The sequence below is a fragment of the Nipponia nippon genome, unplaced genomic scaffold, assembly GCF_047370975.1.
Source record: "Nipponia nippon isolate SJK-2023a ecotype South Korea unplaced genomic scaffold, ASM4737097v1 scaffold_31, whole genome shotgun sequence".
In the NCBI taxonomy this organism is placed as follows: domain Eukaryota; kingdom Metazoa; phylum Chordata; class Aves; order Pelecaniformes; family Threskiornithidae; genus Nipponia; species Nipponia nippon.
In genome coordinates, this window is record NW_028262349.1 from 5812372 (window position 1) to 5821923 (window position 9552).

Genomic DNA, 9552 nt, shown 5'->3' on the forward strand with positions numbered 1-9552 from the left:
GTGTATCTGCTGTATATGCACATATACGCTATTCCACATGCCTACACAGTATAGAAGTAATTCACACAAAGACGTATTTCCTTAAAAATCCAAGTTTATGTAAAACTTTATAGTTATAAGTTATAACAATAGTACAGTGATGTGGTGAGCAAGCTATGGAAGTTCAACAAAATTAATCTCCAGCTGGGTAAAAATTTAACATCCAGATTTTTCTAAAGTTTCCCTTGAAATAACTCTAGATAACGGCCACGTCTGTATATTGTGTCTTAAGGTTTCTCAGCAGTGGTCCTGTAATGCATAGTGTCACTGCTTTTCAGGGAGCACCTCCCGTTCCCTTCTCCCTGTGAGACAAAATGCTGTCACTTCTCCGGGAGTCAGTGACTTCTGAAATTATTTTCATTTTGGTTTAAGCCACCTGTACGACATTTATTCCCCTTTCTGTTTTTACCATATTTCATGGGCCTTAATGTTTTAATCCTTTCTTACTGCAGGAATGGAGGAAGGAAGAATTCGGCTCCAAGAAGGACTGTGATTCTAGTGCCATGGCAGCGACTGACGGCGTGTGCCGTGGCGCGCAGCACGACTGCCTGGGGCGCGCCGCCGGGCCCCGCTCCCCCCACCCTGTCGCTGGATTCCAGGATAGACGTCCTGGCTGCTTGTGCTAGCTTAGATAAAACGTATTGAAGCCTTGCCTGAGTGTCTTAAGTGCTTCTTTTCTGAACAAGGCAAAGTTAAGATTTGAGGTACCGCACACTTTGATGTCTTTGCCTTGTTCACTCACTCAGCTGGCTTATAAGGACTTGCACCAGTTGTTTTATTCCTGGGCAGCGGGGTCTCCAGCGCTGTGATGGTTCCTAGGAAGCGTTCTGGCTGTCCTGATTTGCATCTTATGTTGCTTAAACAGAGTTATTCTCAAAGGCAGTGCAAGAGATGCAGCGCAAGATGAAGTCTTGTGAAGCTGTGTGCTTTCCTCCCGGTCTCAGCGTACGGCTTGCTCAGCTGGGCGGGTTTGAGCCTCGCGTGCCGGTGGACTGCTGGTGGCCTTGATGAAGGAATGTTTGCCCTGAATTTGGCCTCTCCACGGTCATATCACAAATACTGACCTTACAGAAGAACAGCTCTAGTATCCGCTGCATGGCATCTGATTTCCCAGTTCCTTTGTCAGTGCACATTCCGGGTTTGGGTGAGGGAATAATGCAAGCTGGTCATACCCAAGAAAGAATAAAAAGGGAAAAGGACAGATTTTTTGTTTAATTGGTGAGACTAAGGCAGCCTGACACAATTTGTGAAACATTCCTTCTGCAAAGAATAACTCTGTGCAGGAGCGTTGGCGCTCTGTGTCGGCGTGGGGCAGGGAGTCGTTGGCGCGGGAGAGCTGAGCCGTTTCACCCCTTTGCTCAGGGAAGACAGCGAGCGTCATCTAATCCTAGGCAAACTTTTTGTTGCACCAACCAAAGGAGGAAAAGAGGTGCGGTGCCCTAATATGAACAAGGATGAAATGGTTTTGCTCAGAAATGTTGTAGTCCTTTGTAGTATACGTGCTAGAGTGGGATTGTCTCGCCCGCTGAGCAGCGCTGCTGCTGCTGGAGCTGTGCTGCCAGCCAAGGCCTGCTCCGTGTTGGAGCTAGCTGAACGAGAAATTCCTTCCAACGGCTGCGCTTCCGTGCCGTCAGCACTCGTATCTGTGTGAAAGCTTAATAGGTTATTAAAATGACATGGTGTGATACAGCTTCAAAACTGTTTTTGTATTATGAGCGGATTTTTAGATATTCAGGTCCTAAAAAAAATAAACAATAATAATAATCAAATATCATTGCAGACATAAAGGAGACTCCAAAGGTGAGTTCTGGATATGGTTTTAGGTGATCGTGTCACTATAAATGCTCCGATCTCCAGCATCTTACACCAGCCCTCCACCATCATCTTACTTGTGCTGATAAAACACTTGGTAGGCCTTACTTAAGTGTAATAGAAACCACACCAGTGGTTACTTTAAACCTGGATCAGTTCCTGGGTCCGTTTTCCGTGTAGTCCCATGGGGATATACATACCAGCGCTGCCGAAGGGGCAGTTAGAGGGTGGGATCAAACAGCTGAGCTTGGGGCGGCTTCAAGTGGCGCTGCCATCACAAGATGCCCTCGAACGTCCTTTGGGCGCTTGGCGTCAGCTGGGCGGCTTGAGGGAACTGAGGAGCCGTTGGGGGGAACCAGCGGGACTAGGAGGTGGAGGATGTAGAGGACAGTCGGAGTTGCTTCTTAGTCAAACTTGCTGGTACAATCGTCAGTCTATGTTCCTGGCAAAAGAAAAAAAAAAAAAAACTGCACTGGGAAAAATGCAACCCAAAATATTAAAGGAAAATAAGAGTAAATGGAGGTGGGGTAGGACTGGTTGGCAGCAAAAGATCCACGTAAAAGATCAAGAAGGGAAGGAGGTGTTCGTGGTGCTGCGAGGTGGGATAGGGAGCTGAGGGGAGAACGCGGTGTATTTGGCCGAAGCAGGGTGGGTGGTAAGCGTAGCGTAGCTGCAGGGAAACGGCTGCTAGCGGAGGCAAAGCAGGCGAGACCGACGCGTCCTTAAGTGCAAGTGCACCGGGAGCACTGGAGTCCTGGAAGTAAATATAGTGACTTGTCAGTCCTGGTGGTATCTTATGAGTGGAAAATGACAAATAACGGGCAAATGCGTGTTAGGGGAGTGTGGCGTGGGCAGGTGTAACCCCATCGGTCCGATCTCTGCGCTATGCGGTATGTTCAGTCGGCAGGGCGCCGAGCCCTGCAGGGTGCTGACCCTCGGGAACGGAGGCTGCCGCAGCCTCTGCCAAGGGGCCGTGCGCTGCGGGGGCTGGGTCCCCCCAGGGCACAGCCTAAAACGGTGTTCGAAAGCCATGCGCTTCAAATTATGAATAACAGATTCAAAGATAGGGAGGTAAATGGAATGGTTCAAATACGTTTTGTCACAGATTGTCACAGATTTTATCACGGAGTCGTTAATTTGGTGGGTTTCTCTGAGAAGTTCTTTAAAAAGAAATACATTTTATAAATATATAAAACGCAGTAGCTCCCATTTACCTGGACTTTTGTAAAGCATTTGATATGGTATTGCATAACGCAAAATAAACTTGGGTAATTACAAATACAGGAAATTTAAGGTGGGAGTTGCTTTAAAGAAAGCAGCAGGGAAAGTTAAGCAGCACGTTTTCAGCTGGGAGGACACTATGCCTTTCTCAGCTTTTTGGGGTGCATTTTTAGCGTTTATACCACTTACGTGCCGTGAAATCCTCAACTGGAAATGGCTGAGAGATGCTGTAGCTCTTCCCTACCTTCCCTTCCCTAACCCTTCTCCCAGTTTTTTGTGAGTATGAGGAGAGGTTTTGGAGAAGTACCGTGCTCAGCGCTGGGCCCCTCACCCCAAGAAGGACACAGAGGGGCTGGAGCGTGGCCAGAGCAGGGCAGCGAGGCTGGGGCAGGGGCTGGAGCCCAAGGCTGGGGAGGAGCGGCTGGGGGAGCTGGGGGGGCTCAGCCTGGAGAAGAGGAGGCTGAGGGGAGCCTTCATCGCTCTCTGCAACGGCCTGAAAGGAGGCTGGAGCCGGGGGGGTCGGTCTCTTCTCCCCAGGAACAAGCGATGGGACGAGAGGGAACGGCCTCAAGCTGCGCCAGGGCAGCTTTGGGTTGGGTATTGGGAAAAACTTCTTCCCCAAAGGGCTGTCAGGCCCTGGCCCAGGCTGCCCAGGGCAGGGGCTGAGTCCCCACCCCTGGGGGGATTTAAAAGCCGGGGAGATGTGGTGCTTGGGGACATGGTTTGGTGGTGGCCTCGGCAGTGCTGGGTTAGCAGTTGGACTCGATGATCTTAAAGGTCTCTTCCAACCTAAATGATTCTGTGACTCTATAAGTGTAAATGTCCTTGCACACAGCATGGGTCTGACGTGATGAAGAGGAGTGTACAGACATGCACAGTCAGGAACCGGGTGTGCAGAACTGCAACCAGTGATAACGTGGATGTAGAACCCTTCTGTGAAGAGGAAGCTTTGGGTGCAAACTGTTCAGGGACCTGTAGAAGCAGGAGAGTCCCTGTGATGAGTCAAATGGGCTCCATCACGTGCTTCATGGCATCTTGTGACACATGACTGAAGCTCTCAAGAAGGTGAGAACGTGAGGGGTCCCATTTACACCCGCTACATCTGCCACTGGTCTGTATCCTTTGGCTGCGAGTGAGGAAATCATTCTAGGACAGGATTTGGCAATCTCCTGCCGACCTTGTCACGCGTTCTTTTATGAAAATGTAGTGGAAGGCGGTTGATGAGAACGTGGAAGTCTCAATGCATCTGGTTGTTCAGGGATTTGTCGCACAGGCGGCGTGGAAGGGGGGAGGCTCAGAACGACCAGTTGGCGATTGCTCTCTTCCAAACAGGCTGGAGCGACCACTTGTAGAGAAACTTTTTGGCTGCCCTGTTCCCAGGCGCGGTGCGTGACAGCGCCGTTGGGCTCTTCTTGCTTACGAGGGAATAGATGGACAGGCCCAAGCCTTTTGACATGCTGTTAGTTTTGAACCGAACCGTCCTACTTTTCTTATTCTGATGATGAACCAGTTGAGCAATGTGGTGGTTTCCTATCTGGGGATGGGACACGAGTGGGAGGGAGGCTGTCGTGTAGGTCGAGGATGCAGTGAAATGAATGAATCGTGCCCTCACAAACCTTCTGTTGAACTGCCAAAATTTTCCAGCTTCAGACAGCTTAACGCCTCCCTGAAGTAAAGTTAGCGATGGCATTGCAGTGATAACGGGCACAGTTGTTTGCTGTCCGGAGCCAGCCAAGGAGTCGCGGTGCTCATCATTGAATTAACATCCTCTGAATTATCTGTGTAATACTGGCTTCAAGCCGTGTGTTCCTAATGGAGCTGCAGATTCAAACCAGCTGGAGGCTGTGTTTGGTGAGGAATGCAGAGGCTTGCTTAGCTGACGGAGCATCTTGCTGTGTGCGGCCGCCCGGGAGCATCGGGCGGTCACTCCTACAGCTCCATACGGCCTGGGACCTGCTTACCCGAGGTGGTTTTTTGTCTGCCCGTGGCTCCTTGCCATGGCTGTTCAGTAAAGGCACCTGAGTCTGGATTCTTCATGACAAAACAGGACGTTGTTACGAGACCGCTTGCTTTCTTTGGGCACCAGGATGCTGGTGTTTCTTGTCCCCGACCCCAGCCTGGTTCAGAGGAGCTGGAATCGCCTGGGCGCAGGCAGCGGCGTACGTTCTTGCTGGGTTTGAAGGCGGCTGCAGTCCTCTTAAGACCTCCCGATTGTTGCTGGTGGTGGTTTTCCCCCTCCTCTTACTGTGATCCTGGCTAAAGCACATTACTGCTATTTGATTATTTTAAGTCCGATGGCTATCACAGTTAATCTCTCTGTATAATGGTGGTGAGCGGTAGCTGTAAATCCAGCTGTCTGGGCATTCCAGACGCCTTTGTATCTGTGCTCTTTTTCAAATCAAAATGTTTTCTACAGAAGGGTGAATGCTCCGCCGTTCAGGTTCCTCATTGAGCTGCACCTTGTTGAACTAGCAAGGGTGTATAGAAACGCTCAGAAAATTCAGAACCTCAAACAGAGCCAAGGTTTGTTCTCTGGACCGTGCTATTTCTTAAAGAGATTGTCAAACTTCTACATGTTTCTGTAAAACAGGGCTGCCTCTGTGTACTCTGCTTCCATTTTCATCAGGCCCCTTGCTCAGCTTCCAGAAGTTGATGCTGTAGTTTTGAAAGTCAGGACTGTAGAGCGTAAGATTTAAGGGATGGGGTGTGTGTTCGACATCTTTATTAAAACAAGAACCCATGCAAATGAAGCAATCATCTGAGTTGGGAAGATATCGCTTGTACATTAAGAAATGGTAGAATGTAACTGAAATGCCGAGCACTTGCGTTGTGCGTTTTGAGTAATTCTACGTGTTTGTAGACTGGTTTTGTTCTTGGTTTTGGGGTTTTTTTTGCTTTGCATCACTTTAATTCCATTCTCAAGAACTTCTGTTCAATAAGGAGGTTATGAGCTTAAGTCAGTGACACCTAAGAGCTGTAAGCAAGGGGTTAACTGAAGCATATACTTTGGGTTTGATTCTAGGCTTTAGAGTACAGGAGAGTAATGTTCTTTTTACACCAGTGAGTTTGAATAGTAAAGTAATGACACCAGGCTCTTTCTTAGCTTAATTTTACTTTTTCCATCAGGGTCTCCTTATGTAGTATAGGACAAGCTACTTGATTCTTGCGATTTTCTCCTCTTCTGATCTATTAGACACTATAATCTGATTTCTTCCCGTCTTCCAGAGTTGGTGTGTGGGTTAACTGTCACAGTCTCTTCAGTGCTTTCAACTTCATCTTTTAGTTTACGTAATGGTTGGTAATTAGAAAAACAAACAGTTGAAGAGGGAAAGTTTGTTCCAGATGATCCTGACTGCTAAGCCGGTGTGTACAGCACTAGTACCTAACCTGCGTGCCTCCCGTTCCCTTCCCAGCCTGGGTCTTCTGTAGGCGGGGGGGAGCGAATGCACCTCTGGTTTCTCCAATACCCTGCTGTTTTTACTGGCTGTCTCCTGAGATGGAGAGCAGTGCACTGCAGCTCAGTCGTGCACTCGATCTTGCACGGGGGGACGTGCTACAGAGAAATAGCCGGCAGCCCAGAGCTCCTGCTTCGGTACTGGGAGGTGGGAAAAGAGCAGATCTTGGGAGGGCACCTCTTCTGTTTGGGCTTACGTGAGGCGCTGTGTGTTTGGATGCTTTGAGGAAGGGATGGGGAAAGGAGGAGGGGACCCGGTTGTTTTGTATCTGCCTATTTACAGGGTTCTTGCGTCTTTCTCTGCTTCTTTTGTATCTACGTGGAGAAGGGGAGACTGAGGGAGGCCTCATCGCGGCCTATGGCTTCCTCACAGGGAAGAGGAGGGGCAGGCGCTGATCTCTTCTCCCTGGCGACCCAGGACAGGACCCGAGGGAAGGGCAGGGAGATCTGCCAGCGGGGGTTAGGGTGGACGTTGGGCAAAGGTTCCTCGCCCAGAGGGTGGTGGAGCGCTGGAACGGGCTCCCCCGGGAGGCGGTCACGGCACCGAGCCTGACGACATTCAAGAAGCATTTGGACAACGCCCTCAGACACATGGGGTGAATTTTGGGGTTGTCCTACGCAGGGACAGGAGTTGGACTCGATGATCCTCAGGGGTACCTTCCAACTTGGGGCATTCTGTGATTCTGTGATACCTATTTACGGTGGATTTGCACCTTTCTCTGTACATCTGGTCTGGCGCCGCTGAGGCAAGAACTGGCAGACTGGAAATGCCCCAGTACAGCTGCTTGAGGAGCTCGTGGTGGTCAGCCCTGACCAGTGTGACTCGGCCGGTTATTTCTGTTGTCTGATGCCCCGCCGTGTCACAGCGATGAGACTTCGCTTGGCTCCTGCTCACTGAGCTGCTGCTTTTGTTAGATCGTGAGGTGAAAGGGGAAAGGGAGGTTTTCCGATGGCAGCTTCAGAAGGTGAAGTTATTCAGGTCCGTAGGTGGACTGCTCTTACCAGTTCCTTGTATGTATTTTTTGTACCTCGTTGAAAAAGCAAGGATGTGAATGAGTACAGAGAGAGATTTCTGCTTTTGTAACTCTAGTTATGAGCAAGTCAGTAATTGTTACTTGCGAAGGACATGCATGAATGTTTTATTTCCTACTTAAGACTTCATGTATAGGAAATGCAAACTGGTGCCCAGGTTGGAAGAAAGCACGCTCTTGAAGAGCAGATAACAACTCTGAGTAATAGATGACTGGATGCAGGCGTCCTCTCAGGAAGAATTGCCAATATATGAGCAGTGGAACTAACAATTAAAGGTCAGGATTGGCGTTTTGTTGGCATGAGGAGGAGAATCGTGAGGAATTTAGCCTGGCTGGGGCTGTGAATCAGCAGCAGATGTCTGCCAGGCTGTACGTGCAAAGAGCATTCCGTCGGTCTGTCTCCAGCGGTTGCAGCCTGTCAAAGCAAATAACTGTTTGGGCTTTGGCATTCGAGGGCAGACAAAAAGACAGCAAAAGGGAGTTAAGATGGCTAAAGACAAGATGGTGTTCTGAAGGTGGGGGTCGTGATGCTGCTGTCATTAGTACTTCAGCTCCAGAGTGTGGTTTAAGGTGATGCTTTGAAGACTTCAGGAATTTTTGAAAGGGAAGCAAGGAGGAGAGTGGCCAAACACCCATTTTGTTGTGGTTCTGCTCAAGGAAGGACAGCGAGTAGAAGATCGCTGAGGTGAGACGGCCAGGTAAGTGAAGCAGCAAGTTTTGGGTTGGGTGTAGTGTTTCAACCCTGTCGTTCTTTCCTGTCTGTGGCGAGCTATGGGGTTTGGGTAGTCTGCGTCTCAAAATCAAAGCCAAAGTCTGGTCTTACAGAGTTCAAAGGCTCAGCATTCTAAAAATAAATATCTCTGCTCAGACATGTAGTTTAGAGTGGGATTCATCCTACTGACTCAAGGAATTAAAAACCTTAGCACCCAGTCCAAGCCCACCAGTAAGAGACTTCCGAAGACGATTCATCTGCTCCTAAAATACGAGATTACTGCTCGTTAAGGTGCCTGTCTCTCACTGTTGACTGCAGGGGACTTCACTTGTGTAGTTTAAATGAGGCGCGTAACTTCTAGACAGCGGAGGTAAGTGGGCGTTGCACACCTAGGCGCCAGGACGTCTGTGCTCGCGCAAGACGAGCCGACTCCTGCCGTGGATTTTGGAGCATCTTACCCAGGGATGTTTCGGCTTCCTCCCACGCTGAACGCCTAGGAAGATTGCCGATGGAGAATGTCAAACACAGTGAGATGCAACACGGTGCAGAATTGCCCAGGCTTGTCGAGATCCGAGCTAATGAGTCCGTAAGGCATCTCTGCACCGTGCTCTGCGCTTAGGCGAGGACTAAGGCGCTCTGCTGCGTGGCTGCTTTGCTCTGCGTGGCCGTGGTGTATGAACATAAATCCCAGGTGCCCCACCAAGTTGCAGGTCCGTTTGAACACTACCTAAAGAATTTATAAAGTAGGTCTGAGCTGCTGTTGTGAAACTGTTTGCAAATGATGCTATGAACACAGGCGTCGCCGTGCCGTGGCTTTACCCTAGATCTTCAGTAGGATCTGCTGAATGGTGTGGGGGGAACTGGTGGGTCGTGTGCTGAGGAGCACCTGCCTGCAGCAAGGACTGAAATGATTTATTCCGATTTTTTAGAAAGTTTTATTATCACATCAGACAAAATGAGAAATTCCTTAAGGAAATAAAGACGTACAGGGAATCGGAAGGGAAGAGGCAAAGACGGACAACTCCCAGCGCACGTTCACTAGGGAGGCATTTACTCCGTAAAGGAGCATTTAGTGTAGGTTACGTGCTGCTAATTTAAAAAACAAAAAAAAAAGAGAAAAAAAAAAAGGTAGTTAAGCCATGTGTATCGCTTAGAGCTGCTTTGGAAATCTGATTTTGCAGAGCAACCTGGTGTTTTAATAGATTTAAATAAAGACTTTCAAAGCTTCTTGTGGAATGGAATTTTCAAAAAGTTATTCTAGAGAACTTGCACGGAGTAATTTT